Genomic DNA, 23,156 nt, shown 5'->3' on the forward strand with positions numbered 1-23,156 from the left:
CTAGATTATTCACTACGGGTACTGATCCTGTCCGAATCGTCGAACTAAAGGACGCTGGGCACGTGGCGCACTCCTAGTCGATGGTGTAGGCCTCCGTCTGGTCGCACGAATCTCCGGCGAACCTGCACAGAAGTCGGGCCGGGAAGGGGTTCCCGGCAGCGACCCTCCGACGCTCAAGTCAGGTAAGCGGACAGCAAAAGGTGGCTCCGAATATCCAAGAACGCGTACCTCCGGCGAAGGAAGAGACTCTTTATATAGAGCGGTGAAAGAATTAATGCACGTCCACCGAGGCGCATACGTGTCCGCAGCCCATACCTCGGTATGTACCTGTCAGAGAGCTTACCTGACACCATACTGCTACAGTTCAATCACGTCTTCGATGGGACAACAGAACACCTTGTTGTCAGACTTAGAGTATGGCCTAGCCATAGAACTTGACGGCTGTCAGAAGATGTTCCTAAGTCCGGCCGGCCGGCGCGAAGAGCGTCGTCCGGACGGCCTTAATTCCCGGCGCCAGCCGGCCGGTGCGCCCATTATGTCCTGCCTTCTCTTAGGCCTTCCGCTCGGTCATTATTTACTATTTCATTGAGCGTCGGAACCCCGACCCCTGTCAGGGCGTCTTTCACTATCAGACGTGTACGGGCAAGCCGATCGGCCTGCCCTTTTTTCATGCGTCCCGTCGGCTCACCCTTCTTCGACGGACCACCTGGCCCTCTGACCTCCACGTGGCATTGACCCCTCGTTAGGGGGTCCCGGGCTCTTACCACCGGATCAGGTACTTTTTGATTTATTTTGATGACTAATAAGAAATTTTCGTAGGATCGAATCGATCATCTCAGGTCAATGATACCTAACTTGATTAATCTTGTATTTTTATTTGATTCTTATAACCATCATAGCCTTGATTTAGAAACGAACGCATCAAGGGTTGAATTGAAAGTAAACTCATTTTTTCAGATATATAAAGATCGATTCCTAACTTCGATAAATTAACGGATGAATTTTTCTTAAAAAATAATTGATATAAGAACGTTAGGATGATCGGTCGTCTGCTACAAATACTTTCCGATTTATCTTAATGATCTATCAGGTTTTTTATAGACCAGATTGATCATCTCTAAAATTAATCGATGTAAAACTAGATACCTAATTCCAACAATAAAAAAAACTGAACTCGTAACTTGAATTAAGGCACCTAATGAACTAACTAGATCTCATTGATTTCATTAGCTATTCCAAATTCATTGTAGTAATAAATTATCGAACAAGATCTCTCATATATATATATATATACTCGAACATTCCTTGTTCTACTATGTCGATATACAATAATATTAGTGGGATCTAACTCCGTTTGAAACATCATAATCAAGAACTATATATATATATAGTGGTGAATCTAGAAATTCAAGTATGGAGGGACGATATTTACACGGAATAAAGGACATTATCCTCTATCTCCACTAGTAAAATTTCATAATACTAGGGGTTCTGGATCCGCCCCTGTATATATGATGTGTGTGTGATTTCGTTCAATCGCACGAGTCAAGTTTCATTTGAACCTCACGAGGGAGCCAGACTAGCGCAACATAAGAGGTAAATCTTAGTTACCCTCCTCGTTAAGTTTGATTTGTTCCGTGAATTGATTTTCGATTTAGAATTTAGCCAATGGAAGCATCTATGTTCAACCGAACAGCCATAATGAATTTCTAAGGGGGGTCGGGAAGGGTTGCGGACTAACAAATTAAGGGGGCGGAGTCTTCTTAGTCACTATAGACCGTAAAAGAGAGTACTTTACTCTTAGCTACTGAATGCGATGGTCAACCGATCAACGAGCCGGAAATAAATTACCATTAAACATTTTGAACATACACACTACTCAAGCAAGACAACTCTTCTACATCAACCCAAAAGAAAAGGAAAAAAACAAGAAGCAAAAAACAGTGAAGAAAACTTAAATGTAAACAATTAAGTCACATCACATCACGGTTAATTTATAGTCGACAGACAGCCGAGTGATTAGAGAGAGATAAATTATGGAGTTAACTTATATCCGACTGCTAAATATCTAGAGGATGAAAGGAATTTTTTTACCATGAGAATATATATGTTCATCGAGAATTAATCTTTTATCATATTATGACACACTATCATTCTCAAGCCAATTAGACATCCTTATAACAAAAAAAAAAAAAAATCCTAGCTAATAAGGATCCTAATTAAATAAAATATTTACAATTTTTCAAAAAAAGTACTGTTTATAAGAGCATCCATAGTAATTGAAATTTTAGGAGAGTTTTTTCATTAGCACATCTGTTTCACGTTAAAAGTAAAAAAAAAAAAATCATACATCTCTCAATTATCAAAAACCCTTTCAACAATTTTTTTTTCATAAATTTCACACTTTTCATTATATATATATATATATATATATATATATATATATATATATATATATATATATATATATATATATATATATATATATGATCCGGTGATAAGGGTCCACCCCTCAGAGGGTCATGGCCATGGTGGAAGTCAAGGTCTAGGCGGTCAACATCCATGTGTCGCTGGTCGGTTGGACAACTCACTTGCTCTACCGGGATAAAGAAATACCGATCAGATATCACCATAGCTCGGCTAGACACCGAGCTTCCGATGCTCAAAACAAGACATACGCCGAGCGGTCAGCTCGCTCGGAATTACATTTAACCCTGGAACTGGTGAAAAGGGATCGCAACACAATGAAACTCGGACAGTGGAATGATTGGTCGAGCGACCACTCCGCTCGGCCAAAGGGCTAGACCACCCGAACGGCTAAGGGTTGGCCGAGCGGTTGCCCCGATCGGCCCACTAATAGACAAAAGGAGGATCAGTTGACATCCTCGTAGGAATTCGTGCCACCAACAAACGACATGGTTGATGGTATGGACGGACAGAGGATCGTACAGCAGAAGCTTCTACTGTCATGTCAGAGATATGCTTGGATCATTGAAGTATGGTGTCAGAGACGCTTTCCTGACATGTCTTTTCAGGATAAGCTTTGAGAAGCGTGCATGCCTCGAGGAGCGTGCACATGAGCCTTCGGAGCCCTATATAAAGGATCCCAAGTTTCAACGGAGGTATGCACATTTTTTACTGTAGCTACTGTTACTCTGCTTCTCTGCTTCCTCGCTTATACACCGCCGGAGACTGACTTGAATGTCGGAGGGCCATCGCTGGGGAACCCCTCCCTGACTTGGCACTGACGTTGCTATGGTTGCAGGTCTCTCTGACTCGGAGCCCACCAACAATCAACAGGAGCGCAACGTCCTCCAGCATCCATAGCCTCGACTCTCGGACAGGATCAATATATTTCTTATCTGTTCTTCATATTTCACCATTTATATAATTAAATTAAAAAAAAATATTAATTAAAAAATATTTTAATATTATATATATTTCTTATCTCATATTGGTCTGTTCTTTTTTTTTATAACAAATATAAAAATTAAAAATTAATATAAAAATAAAAAAAAGATGGTGTGTCATGATACAAACTATATTACAAATAATTATATTGATTACCTACCCATAATTCTCTATTCATACAAATGTGGCCTATGCCATATATATAAATTCTCAATGAATCCGTCCAATAACCCATTGGATTCCATCTCGAACTCATATGGCATAAAAAGCGATTCACTCGTCCTCAACACCTCCTCTAATTCGTCCCTAAATCAATACGGAAAAGATAAATCATGAGTGACTATTAGCCATTAAAACATGCAACAAGGCATGGGATAACACTTTCAAATAAGTCCATTAGCTAGTATCTATTATTAATATGACTCAAATTAAAACACAATTAATAAAAATACAATTTATAATTATTTTTTTATCAAGTTTTAATTTTGTTTTAACTAGTCCAAAATATATGAATTTCAACATGAGCTAACCGTTCACATGGACGGTCGGCCCGCAAATAGTTGACTAATATGACATATTCAATAGAGCTATTGGTATTAAGATGATTAATCAAGCTGGGTAACATTGAGTCTGGATGATTGATTCGGTCCCATAAAATTTTTCATCTACCGTAAGAATGAATAAATAAGGAGAGTAATTGGTATTAAGAGCGGTACAAAAAAGGCATTGATTGGATATGCTGACATCATCTATTGAACTCTTATAACATGCTCTAACGTATACTTTAAATTTATCTAATCGATTTAGGTATGAAAAAAATATATTGGCTCAACATTTTTTTTTCCGGATATCTATATAATCAAGAGAAATAGACGAACACATAGGAATTAATTTCATCTCATTCCGAACTCTCTAGGTCTATTAACCGGTTTCGGATAATTTTTATTTTTAATTTTATTTTTTAAAAAATAGCAAATTTGCATTGGATCCTCGATTTAGATTAGCAAATGGGCTACTTTAAAAAAAAAACTCAAAAATTCTCCGAAGTCAATTAATTGACCTAAAGAGTTCGTAATGAGATGAAATCAGTTTTGATATCATTATCCCGATTGTATAGATATCTTCAAAAAAAAATTGACCTAATATATTTTTTTCAGTGATTTTTCCAATACTAATGTATCTGAAAAATATAATTCATATTTAAAAAAATCACCAATCAAAATATATTGGGTCAAATTGATGTTTAAACGGATAGATATAATAAGGAGAAATATATAAATATATAGGAATTGGTTTAACCTCATTCCAAACTCTCTCGATCAATTAACCGACTTCAAGCTATTTTTCTTAAAATTAAAACTTTGCAATGAATCTATTTATTCGTTGCAAATTCGTGATGAATCCCTGTTTCATCGTAACTTCTTAATAATAATTCATGTAATAATATTTGCCACGAATTCAATATTGTTGTAAAATCTGCGATAAATTCTAGATTCGTTGTAAAATTTACGACGAATTTTAGATTCATTGTAAAATCTGCGACGAATTCCGTGTTCATTGCAAAATCGATGAAAAAATTACAACGAATGATTTATTCATCCCTGATTTTGCAACAAATATTTATTTTGAATTGCAACAAATTTAGTAATGAAATATTTTCCATTGTTGATTTGCCAAAAAATATTTTTGTTGCTGATTGGCCATGAAATATTTACGTTGCTAAATTAGTTACTAAGTAGTAACAATTTATGTTTTTATTACTAAACTCGATTGGGTTTTTTAGTGCGAAGTGGCTATGGGATGAAAGTTTTTTTCCAGAGATAAGCATTAGTTTTTGTGTTTTTTGATTTTTGAAAAACGAAACGTAATCGTAACACTTGTGAATTGGGGGATTTATGGTTGAGAATAAGACTTGTCAAACTGAGTCAAAAACAAATATTATTCGACTAATTAAAACAGCGTGCAAGAGCTCACAGCGGTTCCAAAGGAGAGCTTGGCCTTGCGGCCATTGAGCAGGAGTTTGCCAGAGCATCTAATAGGACAATGATATATATATATATTCAATCATAAAAAGTAGGACAATGATATATATATATATATTCAATCATAAAAAGTTGAAGCTCACGTAGTCTAAAGAAAGCAAAACAATAATTTTCCTTAAAATATGTACAAGAAATAACGGGCAGGAGATTTATCTAATTTTTTTTTCTACGTCAAGTAGGATAGAGAAAGAACTCGTGGAAACGAGGCTATTCGAGGAATCTTCATAAATTCCAAGAATGATTGTTCGGCCTCTGGTGTTGAATAAGATTCATCGTAGGATCCAGCACCAGCTTGTGCATCGTCAGCACCGCCATCCTGATCATTCAGTTGGGCATTTACCGTCATACCGGCCACTGTATCTTGCTGGAGCAGGCAGCAACGGGAATTGACCTTCGGGATGTTGGATTGTTCATCAGAAGCAGCAGAAGGAGGCTGGAAACCAAAGTCAAGGAGTTGTGATATAAAGTCCTCTTCGTTGAATAGAGCGTCGCGAGGCAATGATGTGTTTCCTGAAGCCAGCTCCTCAACTTTAGTCGTAGATAAAGTTTAGTCCCAACAGTTTCTGGATAGATGAATTATTGAAAGGTGATACAGTTGGAGCTAATATTATTACCTGAGCATGGTGAAGGAGTGCATTGTGAATCAAAAGCAGGTGTTCTCCAGAAAGAATCTTGTGTTTCCGTCTTATTGGAGATTGATGATGTTGCACAAGGGGGACCAGGTTCGTAAAAGCCGGAGAAAGTGGTTTTAGAATCATCCTTAATAACATCATTGATATGACTTTTAAAATCACTTTTACCTTCCAAAACTGAGTACTGAGGATCAAAGTAAGGCGATGCTAATAAAATATCCGAGTACTGAGGATCAAAGTAAGGCGATTCTAATATAATATCATGTTGCTGACTGAGTAGTGGATCAAAGTAAGACGATTCTAATATAATATCAGGTTGCTGATTGAGTAGCGGATCAAAGTAAGGTGATTCTAATATAATATCAGGTTGCTGATTAAGTAGCGGATCAAAGTAAGGTGATTCTAATATAAGATCAGGTTGCTGACTAAGTAGCTTCAAATGAGGATCACAGTTGATAAGTTTCTCAAAATTCATTCTCAACGAGGTCTGGGGACATTGAAGTATATGCCTCCTGCAACATACATTTGGTGAAAGTTACAATATAAACACAACCGAATATGTAAAATTTTGATTTATCTATGTTTCAAACAATTTGAGATAGGCAACAAACATATATATCTTCTGGCAAAATTTGTTATATCACATCAAGCTTAGTTTAAATAGGTCAAGGTAACATGCAGTCTGGTTATCACAAAGGATATGCTTTACATTGTAGATCATCATATAAAACTTAATATTAATAATATTCATAAAAGGTATAGTTTAACTAATTTAATCAAATTTAAACAATTGACAAGAAGGAAGCAACTACAATATTCAAAAGCCAAAGGCTTACAATAGACTCCAAAAAAATATATTCTGAAAATAAAATCTGATTATTTTTTATTGAAATACCAATAACAAGAACCACAGATTAAATGATAATATCACTCGAAAGCTTAGATTTTGTGTCAGCTTGCAACAAAAGAGGTGAATTTCATAAGATGCGGGAAAATATAATTTACATCTACCTGTGTATGCATGCTTGGCCATTGGTAAAATCTTGAGTTGCTTGCCACTGTATATGCTTCCTTGGTTGAGGATCAATCTCTCGGAAGAAAAGAGGTGGTCTTGCCAACTAATAAACAATTGCCAACATGTTACCAGTAAGAAATGGACAATATATACCAACACAAATTGAGAAAAAATAAATCTTACCACAATATCCAAAGCCCCATGGCCACCTTCAAAAAATACTGCCTTAATTGCAGTAATGTCGGACCAATGAAACTCAATCTTGCTCTTCACGCCACCTTCGAGAAATTCCCATAGAAGTTTACGTTTGGCGAAATAACATTTTGCCACTAAATCTCCTTCATATCTAGTCACAAACTGTTTGCCAATAGAACATAGTGAACTTCTCCAGAAACTTAACCAATTTGGTAAAGGATTACTTGACAAAAACATATGAGAATTAGAATGCACTAGATCACCCATAAAGAATTCATGAAATGCACCTTCAAGGAAAAAAAGACAATGTCTCGAAATAAACTATGTTCCAATGGCAGATCCCTAGTTGATAATTGTAAGTGAAACTCAGAAATAAAGGCAAGTAAAATTGCTCATCATTATTCTTTTTGGTGGACCGTATCACAAAAAATTACAAACACAAATAGGAGGAAAAGGTTGAGCAGAAAAATTCTGCTCAAAACAGAAAGATTGAATAGATTGCAAATACAAGAATATAATATCAGAATAATGCATAGACAAAAACTTCCACAAGAACATACAAATAATAACAGGAAAGAGAGACGTATCATTTATGTAAACCATCAAATTTTTCCTTATAAAATCCTCACCTCCCATGTCCCAATCCTCAATAATGACGCATGAAAATGCGAAGCTTTGATCTTGCTCAATGAGCTCGAAGAAGCTGAGTTTGATTTTACACCAACTTTCGAGCCCTTCGAGCTAGTGACGCATAAATTTTTACCTGCCTTTGACTGAGAAAGCATCATATGAATCGACGGACTCTTCCTGAGGTGAAGACCCAACGGTTCAGGTTCCCCAAGCAAATTGTTGTACACAGCCTGCAACAAGGTAGTATCAGGAGCTGGTATTACCTCTTTTCAAACGACACATATCCATACTTAGAAAGTGTACCAAGATGCAAGGACAGATCCAGAAATAAGAGAAGGACAACGCTAAACTTTGAGTGTCGAAAAATGAATTAAGTATCAAATACAATTAAATAATAATAATTTTTTATGTCAAATTACAGATTATAAAGTATAGTTTATTTTTTGAATTGGATTAGAGTACAGGACAATCCTATCTTTGCGCTAAAATGAGTTGAATAATTTTTTTCAATATACAGATATATATATATATATATTTTATTTCACACCTAATGAGATTTATTTATTTTAATATATATAATTAATTTGACTTAATAGTTTTTTCTTATTTATTCTTTTATATTCTACTCATATTTTTTACCTATATTTCATATTCTTTAAAAAAAAATTTTGATAAATTTAATTGAGATTATACGGATTATAAATAATATAGGATTGATTTATTTATATATTAGGATTTTTTAAAAGAAATTTTTTCATTAATATAATAAAAATATATAATTATAAAAAATCCTTTTTAGTAACGTTTTAAATTTAAAATAATAATAATAAAAATACCCGATTAAATTTAAATAAGATATGAGGTAGGAATAATTAATGCAAAATCTTTTTCATGCAAGATTTGATCGGGATAAATGAAAGCTAGATTTTTGTTTTTATTTTCTATGGCACTTTTTGTGATTTGAAATAGATGATTAAACATGTAAAAAAAAAAAACGGCTAGGCTATAGCCCAGGACGAGCCTAAGGTAAATCTGTCTCTGCCAAGATGGGGAAGGAAAGAAAAAGATCGGTCCTTTTGCACGAGATCATGAGAACCTAATCAAAATGATCGCTCAATGAGACAAAACATAATGAGAAGAGAAAGTGAGGGATCTACCTGCTCATTAGAAGTGCTCGTGTCCCTGGCCCTCTTGTGGAGACGTACGCGCTTCTCGTACAAGGGCTCCTCCACTTCAAACTTCCCCGCCGGAGGAGGTGGAGGCGAGTGCGGGGTGAAATCAGCTCGGCGCTTGCTGGAAACCGAAGACCAATCCATTCCGCCGGAAGATATCCAAAGTAGGAACCTTAGAACGCCCAGTTCCGCTGCTTCTCCGCAGCTTTTACGCTCCGATAGCGTAGAGGTATTTCGCAGAAGCAGACGTGGAGGGATTTGTTCGCGAGGAAGGTGGAACAATTTCACAGAAGACGTCGAAGGGATTCTTTTATAGGGAATAATTTTGACCGAATTTAGTAAGTTCTTCCCACGTGGCATATACATTGGCAGAGATATTTGGGAGAGATATATTTCTTTCTAAATATTTCCTAATTTTAAATATCTCGGCAGAAAAGGGATTTCTTTTAAATATTTCCTAATCTCAAATATTCTTTTTGGAAGGATATATTTTTTAAAATATTTTCCAATTTTAAATATCCAATTGGAAAGAAATATTATTGAGGCGATTTGAATGTATTGCCGTTTATAAAAAATAAAAAATAAAAAACTTTATATTTATATGGAATTTCGGATATTTAATAAGTGGTTAAGTCAATATTTAATTTATGAGATATTTAATTATAGAATTTGAGATATTTATGAAGTGGGATATTTAATTTATACTGTAAATACAGTTACCATAAATAAAATATCATTATTCTACACCGTGTAAAAGTTTGTGTAATTATGCTAAAAACCTAATAACTAAATTATAGAATATATTATCTGTTAATCATGATTTTAACCTAATCAAATAATATTTTAACGAGAAGACTATATAACATTCATTGTATTTTAAATGAATAAAATCATGATTGTATAAATTAGTATATAGCTTTTAAGTAAACGTGTAGGAAATAGTTGATAGAAGAAGTTAAAGGGTAATTTTTATAAGAGAATTAAATGTAGAGGTATTTTGGATAAGGGCATTTGACTTTTTTTTTTTTAGAAAAATATACGTTAATATGATGTCTTTTAATTTGAAATGCCCTTTGAATTTTTACATAAAAAAACTCTGCGTTGATCATAATTAACAAGTAAAATAATAAAAAGAGCACTTAATACTTGTCTATATACTATAATTTTATCCATGATACATAATTCATCCAAAATTGAACTTTGATTTAATATTATTTAAAAAAAATCGTTACGTGCATTATTTTATGATTATAAACTTATGATATTTTCTATGTGTTTTCAATGTGAGACTATATTTACAATCGTAAAATCCCAACAGTTAGTAGTGGGGAGGGTTGTGGCTGTTGCAATTGCAGAGTAGTTGCTTGCCACACCCCACAAACCCCATTACCCTCCCTTTCCATAAAGGGTGTTCGTCCAAGTGAAAAGAGGGTTGCTTAAAGTGAGGGGGAAAACTCTGTTCATGCATGAAAAAGAGTGCATCATTTTGGCAAAAGAACATTTAAGTTCAAAATAAGGGATTTGGTTTATGGATATGTCAAGGAGGTTCACTGTGATTTTCTTATAGATGACAAACACAAAGATTGTTCTTCGTCTTCAGTAGATCATTTCGGGAGATCATTGTAAGTTTTTATGGGCTTTGAATTATGTATATCAAGCTTTAGATATGCTACAATTTTGGCAATTACTGTCAACGTTTTAATAACTATTGATTGTCCATCTGCTTCAAGTTCATGATAATCATGTGTACTTTAATGTCTTATTTACACATTAATCTCTCTGTTGTACAAGTCAAACAATTACTGTCTGATTTTTAGCTGAAGCAACTTCTGATAAACTTTTCCTATTTTGAGATTCTTCTGAATATGTTCAAAAATTTATTTCCAAATAGAAATGCTCAAAAAAATTCCCGCAAATTATATCATTGTATGAAATTAAAGCTTAGCTTGTGTTAGTTCATAATGCTCATATATGGTGAAACTTAATGATAGTTATATGATGATGTAAACAACCTTTGCTAACATCTTGCCATACCTAAGATTAGATCTAGGAGTCGTGTTTATTTTTATTAATAGTGTTTCAGATTGATCAAGTTGTTTAATGTTATTTAAAATTGCGTCTAATATTATACATGTTTTTGAACATATTCCACATGCGATCAGAAGTTTCTTCTTTCCTGGTGCTTTGCAATATGTATGAGGCTTTACTTGGAACCTAAAACACCACAGAATGGTCATTGATTGGTTCTTTGTATCAGTGTGATGGCTTTGATCTATAGTCTGTGTTTGTAGCACATGTCGGTAAGTAAAATACCTTCACCTATAGGAAATTAAATTGCATTTGCACATCTATAGCTCCTTCACTTGTTGCCAAAGAACCCCAAACAGCCCCAAACTCTATCCACGTGAGAATTATTTGATTTGGCCAACGGAGTGGGACCCGCTAAATCTACCAAATGGCCAATAAATACCCCCTCCCCTATCTTTTGTCACGTGGACAAATATTATTAGGCACAAATAAGAATTATTATTAAATCAATTAGGCTACGTATTTCCCTACTTAGATTCTTATAGCCTGTGGGTCCGATATTTATAATTTATCTTTTTAATTATAATATATTTATAGAAATTTTTTTGCATGCATTTAAGGAATATTGGACTTCTAGATTATTCACTACAGGTACTTTTTGATTTATTTTGACGGCCAATAAGAAATTTTCGTAGGATCGAATCGATCACCTCAGGTCAATGATACTTAATTTGACTAATCTTGTATTTTTATATGACTCTTATAACCATCATAGCCTTGATTTAGAAACGAATGCATCAAGGGTTGAATTGAAAGTAAACTCATTTTTTCTAGGGGTGTCAAAAATGAACCCGACCCGACGACCCAACCCGAGTCGACCCGAAAAAAATCAGGTTCGGGTTGGGCATTTTCGGGTTTTTTTTGGGGTTAAATCAAATTTTATTTTAAAAATTTATATGTTTTAATGTATGTTTGTATGATAATGATGGAGTATTGAGATAAAAGTGAAGAATTATAGGGAAAATAGCCCAAAAAAGTCATTTTGAATTAGATTTTCGGGTTATATGGGTCGGGTTCGGGTTGATCGGGTTGGTTGGGTTCGGGTTCGGGTTAAGGTGTTTTGGGTTGAACTCGGGTTCGGGTCGGGTTCGGGTTGGGTTAAAAAAAAAAAAAAAAACTCAACCCGACCCAACCCGACCCGACCCACCCGAATTGACACCCCTAATTTTTTTCAGATATATAAAGATCGATTCCTAACTTCGATAAATTAACGGATGAATTTTTCTTAAAAAACAATTGATATAAGAACGTTAGGTTGATCGGTCGTCTGCTACAAATACTTCCCGATTTATCTTAATGATCTATCAGGTTTTTTATAGACCAGATTGATCATCTCTAAAATTAATCGATGTAAACTAGATACCTAATTCCAACAATAAAAAAAACTGAACTCGTAACTGGAATTAAGACACCTAATGAACTAACTAGATCTCATTGATTGCATTAGCTATTCCAAATTCATTGTAGTAATAAATTATCGAACAAGATCTCATATATATATATATACTTGAACATTCCTTGATCTACTATGTCGATATAAAATAATATGAGTGGGATCTAACTCCGTTCGAAACATCATAATCAAGAACTATATATATATATATATATATATATATATATATATATATATATATATATATATATAGTGGTGAATCTAGAAATTTAAGTATGGAGGGACGATTTTTACACGGAATAAAGGACATTATCCTCTATCTCCACTAGTAAAATTTCATAATACTAGGGGTTCTGGATTCACCCCTGTATATATGATGTGTGTGTGGTTTAGTTCAATCGCACGAGTCAAGTTTCATTTGAACCTCACGAGGGAGCCAGACTAGCACAACATAAGAGGTAATTAAATCTTAGTTACCCTCCTCGTTAAGTTTGATTTGTTCCGTGTATTGATTTTCGATTTAGAATTTAGCCAATGGAATCGTCTATGCTCAACCGAACAACCATAATGAATTTCTAAGGGGGGTCGGGAAGGGTTGCGGACTAACAAATTAAGGAGGCGGAGTCTTTTTAGTCACTATAGACCGTAAAAGAGAGTACTTTACTCTTAGCTAGTAAATGCGATGGTCAACCGATCAACGGGCCGGGAAGAAGTTACCATTAAACATTTTGAACATACACACTACTCAAGCAAGACAACTCTTCTACATCAACCCAAAAGAAAAGGAAAAAAACAAGAAGAAAAAACAGTGAAAAAACTTAAATGTAACAATTAAGTCACATCACATCACAGTTAATTTATAGTCGACAACCGAGTGATTAGGGAGAGATAAATTACGGAGTTAACTTATATCCGACTGCTAAATATCTAGAGGATGGAAGAAATTTTTTTCCCATGAGAATATATATATTCATCGAGAATTGATCTTTTATCATATTATGACACACTATCATTCTCAAGCCAACTAGACATCCTTATAAGCAAAAAAAAAAAAAAGTCCTAGCTAATAAGGATCCTAATTAAATAAAATATTTACAATTTTTCAAACAAAGTGTTTATAAGAGCATCCATAGTAATTGAAATTTTAGGAGAGTTTTTTCATTAACACATCTGTTTCACGTTAAAAGTAAAAAAAAAAAAAAAATCATACATCTCTCAATTATCGAAAACCCTTTCAACAATTTTCATTCTCTGACTCCGCATGCCAAGTTTCCTTCTTGGACTTTTCAACACCAAATGTCCGATCACCCTTGATCCATCTGGATTTTCCCTTGCCCGGCTTCACTCACCAGGACTTGCACCTGGCTTCACTCACTAGGGTTTTCACCTGGCTTCACTCACTAGGACTTGCACCTAGCTTCACTCACTAGGGTTTTCACCTGGCTTCACTCACCAGGACTTGCACCTAGCTTCACTCAGGTCAACCTAGTCAACCTGAATTAGTAATTAATCTGAGTTAATTATCTGATACAAACTTAAATCAGTGTCAACAGCAAAACAACATCCAGGTCAGACTGTATCAACAGACAACTCACTCGCCCGACCGGGATAAAGTAGTACCGATCAGATATCACCATAGATCGGCTAGACACCGAGCTTCCGACGCTCAAAACAAGACATACGCCGAGCGGTCAGCTCGCTCGGACTTACATTTAACCCCGGAACTGGTGAAAAGGGATCGCAGCACATTGAAACTCGGACAATGGAATGATTGGCTGAGCGACCACTCTGCTCGGCCAAAGGGCTAGACCACACGAACGGCTAAGGGCTGGCCGAGCGGCTGTCCCGATCGACCCACTAATAGACAAAAGGAGGATTAGTTGACATCCTCGTAGGAATTCGTGCCACCGACAAACGACATGGTTGACGGCATGGACGGGCAGAGGATCGTACGACAGAAGCTTCCACTGTCATGTAAGAGATATGCTTGGGTCATTGAAGTATGGTGTCAGAGACGCTTTCTTGACATGCTTTTTCATGGTAAGCTTTGAGAAGCGTGCACACCTGGAGGAGCATTCACACGAGCCTTCGGAGCCCTATATAAAGCGCCCCAAGCTTCAATGGAGGTATGCACATTTTTACTGTAGCTACTGTTACTCTGCTTCTCTGCTTCCTCGTTTATACACCGCTGGAGACTAACTTAAGCGTCGGAGGGCCATCGCCGGGAAACCCCTCCCTATCTTGGCACTGACGCTACTGTGGTTGCAGGTCTCTCTGACTCGGAGTCCACCAATAGTTAACAGGAGCGCTAAGCCCCCCAGCATCCATAGCCTCGACTCTCGGACAGGATCAATATATTTCTTATCTTTTCTTCATATTTCACCATTTATATAATTAAATTTTTATAAAATATTAATTAAAAATATTTTAATATTATATATATTTCTTATCTCATATTGGTCTGTTTTTTTTTAACATATATAAAAATTAAAAATTAATATAAAATTGAAAAAAGATGTGTGTCATGATACAAACTATATTACAAATATAATTATTGATTACCTACCCACAATTCTCTATTCATACAAATGTGGGCTATACCATATATATAAATTCTCAATGAATCCGTCCAATAACCCATTGGATTCCATCTCGAACTCATGTGGCATAAAAAGCGATTCACTCGTCCTCAACACCTCCTCTAATTCATCCCTAAATTAATACGGAAAAGATATATTATGAGTGACTATTAGCCATTAAAACAGACGGCAAGGCATGTGACAACACTTTCAAATAAGTCCATTAGCTAGTATCTATTATTAATATGGCTCAAATTAAACCACGATTAATAAAAATATAAAATAATTATTTTTTTATCAAGTTTTAATTTTGTCTTATCTAGTCCAAAATATATGAATTTCAACATGAGCTAACCGTTTACATGGACGGTCGACCCGCAAATAGTTGACTAATATGACATATTCAATAGAGCTATTGGTATTAAGATGATTAATCAAGTTGGGTAACATAGAGTCTGAATGATTGATTCGGTATAAAAAATTTTCACCTGCCGTCAGAATGAATAAATAAGGAGATCTGTAATTGGTATTAAGAGCTCTACAAAGAAGGCATTGATTGGAGATGCTAACATCATCTATTGGCCTCTTATAACTTGCTCAACTTATACTTTAAATTTATCTAATTGATTTAGGTATGAAAAAAATATATTAGCTCAATATTTTTTTTTGGATATTATATAATCAAGAGAAATAGATAAACATATAGGAACTAATTTCATCTCACTCCGAACTCTCTAGGTCCATTAACAGGCTTCGGATAATTTTTATTTATATTTTATTTTTGTTTTTATTTTTATTTTTTAAAAAATAGCAAATTTGCATTGGATCCTCGCTTTAGATTTGTTGCAAATTGGCTACTTTAAAAAAAAACTCAAAAATTCTCCGAAGTCAATTAATGGACCTAAAGAGTTTGGAATGAGATGAAATCAGTTTTAATATGTTTATATCATTATCCCGATTGTATAGATATCCTAAAAAAATGACCTAATATATTTTTTTCAGTGATTTTTTCAATACTAATGTGTCTGAAAAATATAATTTATATTTAAAAAATCATCAATCAAAATATATTGAGTCAAATTAATGTTTGAACGGATAAATATAATAAGGAGAAATATATAGGAATTGGTTTAACCACATTCCAAGCTCTCTCCCGATCAATTAACCGACTTCAAGCTATTTTTCTTAAAATTAAAACTTTGCAATGAATCCTGAGATTCGTCGCAAATTTGCAATGAATATGTTTATTCGTTGCAAATTCGTGATGAATCCCTGTTTCATCGCAACTACTTAATAATAAATCATATAACAATATTTGCAATGAATTCAATATTGTTGTAAAATCTACGATGAATTCTAGATTCGTTGTAAAATTTGCGATGAATTATAGTTTCATTGGAAAATCTACGATGAATTCCGTGTTCATTGCAAAATCGATGAAAAAATTACAACCAATGATTTATTGATCCCTGATTTTACAACAAATATTTATTTTTATCGTTGAATTGCAACAAATTTAGTAATGAAATATTTTTCATTGTTGATTTGCCATAAAATATTTTTGTTGCTGATTAGCCATGAGATATTTACGTTGCTAAATTAGTTACTAAGTAGTAACAATTTATGTTTTTTTTACAAAACTCGTCAATTTTTCGACCTTAAATGATTGGGTTTTTTAGTGCGAAGTGCTTATGGGATGAAAGTTTTTTTTCCAGAGATAAGTATTCGTTAAAAATCAATTCTCTACTTTATTATAATAAATTTATTCTCTTCTAGTTAATTGTGTAGCCCGTATGGTTGATGGGAGTTGTGGATGTGGATGCAAAAGTAACTTGTGGAGAAAATAATTTGGTTGGATATGAAAAGACATTGATGTCAATTAATTATAGTACGGATAAATTTTATTTTTATATAAAAAGGAAAAGATTTGACAAAAATAAGTTAACGTTCCATGGGAGACTAATAAATTAATATGGACTAAAGTGAATGGTTAACTAATGGTATAAATACATATTATAAAACACTATTAAGCTAATGATTGATTAACCATCTCTATTTGATATATATATATATATATAGACACACAAAGAATAATAGTTTGCACACCTTCATATGAGCAGTAGTAGGTGGCATCTAACATTGATGATCTAATGTAGCTTAAATTTATATATTTTTTATTTCTTTTATCTACGTATAATAATTCCCTTCTCTCTTCTTTAAAGTACCACTTTGGTGTTGTTACCACCAAACTAGCATTACCCATCTTTCTTGGTGCTAATTTCTACAAACTTACAAACTAACACCAAGTGTTGCTGGTTTACAAACCAAGTGTCAATTTGTACAAACTAGCATCAACATTGGAGCTGGTCTTTAAAGATATGCTCCAACGTGCTAGCTCTGGTCTTTAAAGAACCTATGTTAGAGTCGGTCTTTAAATATTAGTATTACTTGGTGTTGATTCGTAGGTGGATCATGCTAGTTTGGTGGTGTCAGCATTACCTTGATGTTGATTTTTATAAAATAATACACTATGTGAAAATCTATATTAGACTTCACTACTGTTTACTTCGGCAATCAATAATTATGAAGTAATATATTACAATTAACTTCGATACATCATCTTGGGTCACATACGCTTGATATGTTAGTTTTAATCAATCTACTGAATTAACCATATATAAGATAATAGAACAATCAAACTCGACATATAAGAACTCTAGTTGTCTTACAAATCTCCATGATCCTGTCCGTGTTGACTCTCTTGACCTTTGACCTCCATGTGTCATTGACCTCCGCCAACGAGGGTCCTCGTCCTTATCACCAGATCACTCCTTTTATTTGTTTATTTAATTTTGGTGTCAGTCTTATTACAAATCTTCTTTACACCCTACCAAGTTCATAGTGACAAAAGGGAGTAGCTCAAATCTAGCCAAATAATTGCAAATGAAGCAAAACACTGTTTCGGCCTCACTGAAAAACAAAATCAGATCAATATATTGTACTATGGATCTATAATTAAGAGGATCAACATCCACTGGCACCTTTTTTTTATTTTTTTTTTTTTTTATTTTTGAAAAACGAAACGTAATATATCGTAACACTTGTGAATTGGGGGATTTATGGTTGAGAATAAGACTTGTCAAACTGAGTCAAAAACAACTTCATTACATGCATGCATATATATAAAAACAAATATTATAGAGCTCACAGCGGTTCCAAAGGAGAGCTTGGCCTTGCGGCCATTGAGCAGGAGTTGCCAGAGCATCTAATAGGACAATGATATATATATATATATTCAATCATAAAAAGTAGGACAATGATATATATATATATTCAATCATAAAAAGTTGAAGCTCACGTAGTCTAAAGAAAGCAAAACAATAATTTACCTTAAAACATGTACAAGAAAAAACGGGCAGGAGATTTATCTGATTTTTTTTTCTACGACAAGTAGGATTGAGAAAGAACTCGTGGAAACGAGGCTATTCGAGGAATCTTCATAAATTCCAAGAATGATTGTTCGGCCTCTGGTGTTGAATAAGATTCATCGTAGGATCCAGCACCAGCTTGTGCATCGTCAGCACTGCCATCCTGATCATTCAGTTGGGCATTTACCGTCATACCGGCCACTGTATCTTGCTGGAGCAGGCAGCAACGGGAATTGACCTTCGGGATGTTGGATTGTTCATCAGAAGCAGCAGAAGGAGGCTGGAAATCAAAGTCAAGGAGTTGTGATATAAAGTCCTCGTCGAATAGAGCGTCGCAAGGCAATGATGTGTTTCCGGAAGCCAGCTCCTCAACTTTAGTCGTAGATAAAGTTTAGTCCCAACAGTTTCTGGATAGATGAATTATTGAAAGATGATACAGTTGGAGCTAATATTATTACCTGAGCATGGTGAAGGAGTGCATTGTGAATCAAAAGCAGGTGTCCTCCAGAAAGAATCTTGTGTTTCCGTCTTATTGGAGATTGATGATGTTGCACAAGGGGGACCAGGTTCGTAAAAGCCGAAGAAAGTGGTTATAGAATCATCCTTAATAACATCATTGATATGACTTTTAAAATCACTTTGACCATCCAAAACTGAGTACTGAGGATCAAAGTAAGGCGATGCTAATAAAATATCCGAGTACTGAGGAACAAAGTAAGGTGATTCTAATATAATATCAGGTTGCTGACTAAATAGAGGATCAAAGTAAGGCGATTCTAATATAATATCAGGTTGCTGATTAAGTAGCGGATCAAAGTAAGGTGAATCTAATATAATATCAGGTTGCTGATTAAGTAGCGGATCAAAGTAAGGTGATTCTAATATAAGATCAGGTTGCTGACTAAGTAGCTTCAAATGAGGATCACAGTTGATAAGTTTCTCAAAATTCATTCTCAACGAGGTCTGGGGACATTGAAGTATATGCCTCCTGCAACATACATTTGGTGAAAGTTACAATATAGACACAACCGAATATGTAAAATTTTGATTTATCTATGTTTCAGACAATTTGAGATAGGCAACAAACATATATATCTTCTTTCAAAATTTGTTATATCACATCAAGCTTAGTTTAAATAGGTCAAGGTAACATGCAGTCAGGTTATCACAAAGGATATGCTTTACATTGTAGATCATCATATAAAACTTAATATTAATAATATTCATAAAAATGTATAGTTTAACTAATTTAATCAAATTTAAACAATTGACAAGAAGGAAGCAACTACAATATTCAAAAGGCAAAGGTTTACAATAGACTCCAAAAAAATATACACTGAAAATAAAATCTGATTATTTTTTATTGAAATACCAATAACAAGAACCACAGATTAAATAATAATATCACTCCCAAAGCTTAGATTTTGTGCCAGCTTGCAACAAAGAGGTGAATTTCATAAGATGCGGGAAAATATAATTTACATCTACCTGTGTATGCATGCTTGGCCATTGGTAAAATCCTGAGTTGCTTGCCACTGTATATGCTTCCTTGGTTGAGGATCAATCTCTCGGAAGAAAAGAGGTGGTCTTGCCAACTAATAAACAATTGCCAACATGTTACCAGAAAGAAATGGACAATATATACCAACACAAATTGAGAAAAAATAAATCTTACCACAATATCCAAAGCCCCATGGCCACCTTCAAAAAATACTGTCTTAATTGCTGTAATGTCGGACCAATGAAACTCAATCTTGCTCTTCAAGCCACCTTCGAGAAATTCCCATAGAAGTTTACGTTTGGCGAAGTATCATTTTGACACTAAATCACCTTCATATCTAGTCACAAACTGTTTGCCAATAGAACATAGTGAACTTCTCCACAAACTTAACCAATCTAGTAAAGGGATTACTTGACAAAAACATATGAGAATTAGAATGCACTAGATCACCCAAAAAGAATTCATGAAATGCACCTTCAAGGAGAAAAGACAATGACTCGAAATAAACTATGTTCCAATGACAGATCCCTAGTTGATAATTGTAAGTGAAATCCAGAAATAAAGGCAACTAAAATTGCTCATTATTTTTCTTTTTGGTGGACCATATCATAGAAAGTTACAAACACAAATAGGAGGAAAAGGTTGAGCAGAAAAATTCTGCTAAAAACAGAAAGATTGAATAGATTGCAAATACAAGAATATAATACCAGAATAATGCATAGACAAAAACTTCCACAAGAACATACAAATAATAATAGGAAAGAGAGACATATCAATTACGTAAACCATCAAATTTTTCCTTATAAAATCCTCACCTCCCATGTCCCAATCCTCAATAATGACGCATGAAAATGCGAAGCTTTGATCTTGCTCAATGAGCTCGAAGAAGCTGAGTTTGATTTTACACCAACTTTCGAGCCCTTCGAGCTAGTGACGCATAAATTTTTACCTGCCTTTGATTGAGAAAGCATCATATGAATCGACGGACTCTTCCTGAGGCGAAGACCCAACGGTTCAGGTTCCCCAAGCAAATTGTTGTACACAGCCTGCAACAAGGTAGTATCAGGAGCTGGTATTACCTCTTTTCAAACGACACAGATCCATACTTAGAAAGTGTACCAAGATGCAAGGACAGATCCAGAAATAAGAGAAGGACAACGCTAAACTTTGAGTGTCGAAAAATGAATTAAGTATCAAATATAATTAAAAAATAATAATTTTTTATGTCAAATTATAGATTATAAAATATAGTTTATTTTTTGAATTGGATTAGAGTACAGGACAATCCTATCTTTGCGCTAAAATAAGTTGAATATTTTTTTTCAATATACAGATATATATATATTTTATTTCAAACCTAACAAGATTTATTTATTTTAATATATATAATTAATTTGACTTAATAATTTTTTTCTTATTTATTCTATTATATTCTACTCATATTTTTTTACCTATATTTCATATTCTTCAAAAATTATTTTTGCTAAATTTAATTGAGATTGATCGGATTATAAATAATATAGGATTTATTTATTTATATATTAGGATTTTTTAAAAGAAATTTTTTCATTAATATAATAAAAATATATAATTATAAAAAATCCTTTTTAGTAACGTTTTAAATTTAAAATAATAATAATAAAAATACCCGATTAAATTTAAATAAGATATGAGGTAGGAATAATTAATGCAAAATCTTTTTCATGAAAGATTTGATCGGGATAAATGAAAGCAAGATTTTTGTTTTTATTTTCTATGGCACTTTTTGTGATTTGAAATAGATGATTGAACATGTAAAAAAAAAAAATTTGGCTAGGCAATAGCCCAGGACGAGCCTAAGGTAAATCCATCTATGCCAAGATGGGGAAGGAAAGAAAAAGATCGGTCCTTTTGCACGAGATCATGAGAACCTATTAAAATGATCGCTCAACGAGACAAAACATAATGAGAAGAGAAAGTGAGGGATCTACCTGCTCACTAGAAGTGCTCGTGTCCCTGGCCCTCTTGTGGAGACGTACGCGCATCTCGTATAAGGGCTCCTCCACTTCCAACTTCCCCGCCGGAGGAGGTGGAGCCGAGTGCGGGGTGGAATCAGCTCGGCGCTTGCTGGAAACCGAAGACAAATCCATTCCGTCGAAAGATATCCAAAGTAGGAACCTTAGAACGCCCAGTTCCGCTGCTTCTCCGCAGCTTTTACGCTTCAATAGCGTAGAGGTATTTCGCAGAAGCAAACGTGGAGGGATTTGTTCGCGAGGAAAGTGGAACAATTTCACAGAAGACGTCGAAGGGATTCTTTAATAGAGAATAATTTTGACCGAATTTAGTAAGTTCTTCCCATGTGACATATACATTGGCAGAGATATTTGGGAGAGATATATTTCTTTCTAAATATTTCCTAATTTTAAATATCTCGGCAGAAAAGGGATTTCTTTTAAATATTTCCTAATCTCAGATATTCTTTTTGGAAGGATATATTTTTTAAAATTTTTTCCAATTTTAAATATCCAATTGGAAAGAAATATTATAGAGGAGATTTGAATGTATCTCTGTTCTTAAAAAATAAAAACTTTATATATATATATATATGGAATTTGAGATATTTAACAAGTGGTTAAGCCAATATTTAATTTATAAGATATTTAATTATGGAATTTGAGATATTTAAGAAGTGGGATATTTAATTGATAATGTAAATATAATTACCATAATTAAAATATCATTATTCTATACCGTGTACAAGTTGGCGTCATTCTGCGAAAAACCTAATAACTAACTTATATAACATATTATTTGATCAATCATGATTTTAACCTAATTAAATAATATTTTAACGAGCAGACTATATAACATTCATTGTATTTTAAATGAATAAAATCATGCAAATATAATTGATAGTAGAAGTTAAAGGGTAATTTTTATAAGAGAACTAAATGTAGAGGTATTTTGGGATTAGGGCACTTGACTTTTTTTTTTTTAGAAAAATATACGTTAATATGACGTCTCTTAATTTGAAATGCCCTTTTAATTTTTATATAAAAAACTTTGCGTTGAACATAATTAACAAGTAAAT

The sequence above is a fragment of the Zingiber officinale genome, chromosome 7A, assembly GCF_018446385.1.
Source record: "Zingiber officinale cultivar Zhangliang chromosome 7A, Zo_v1.1, whole genome shotgun sequence".
Lineage (NCBI taxonomy): Eukaryota > Viridiplantae > Streptophyta > Magnoliopsida > Zingiberales > Zingiberaceae > Zingiber > Zingiber officinale.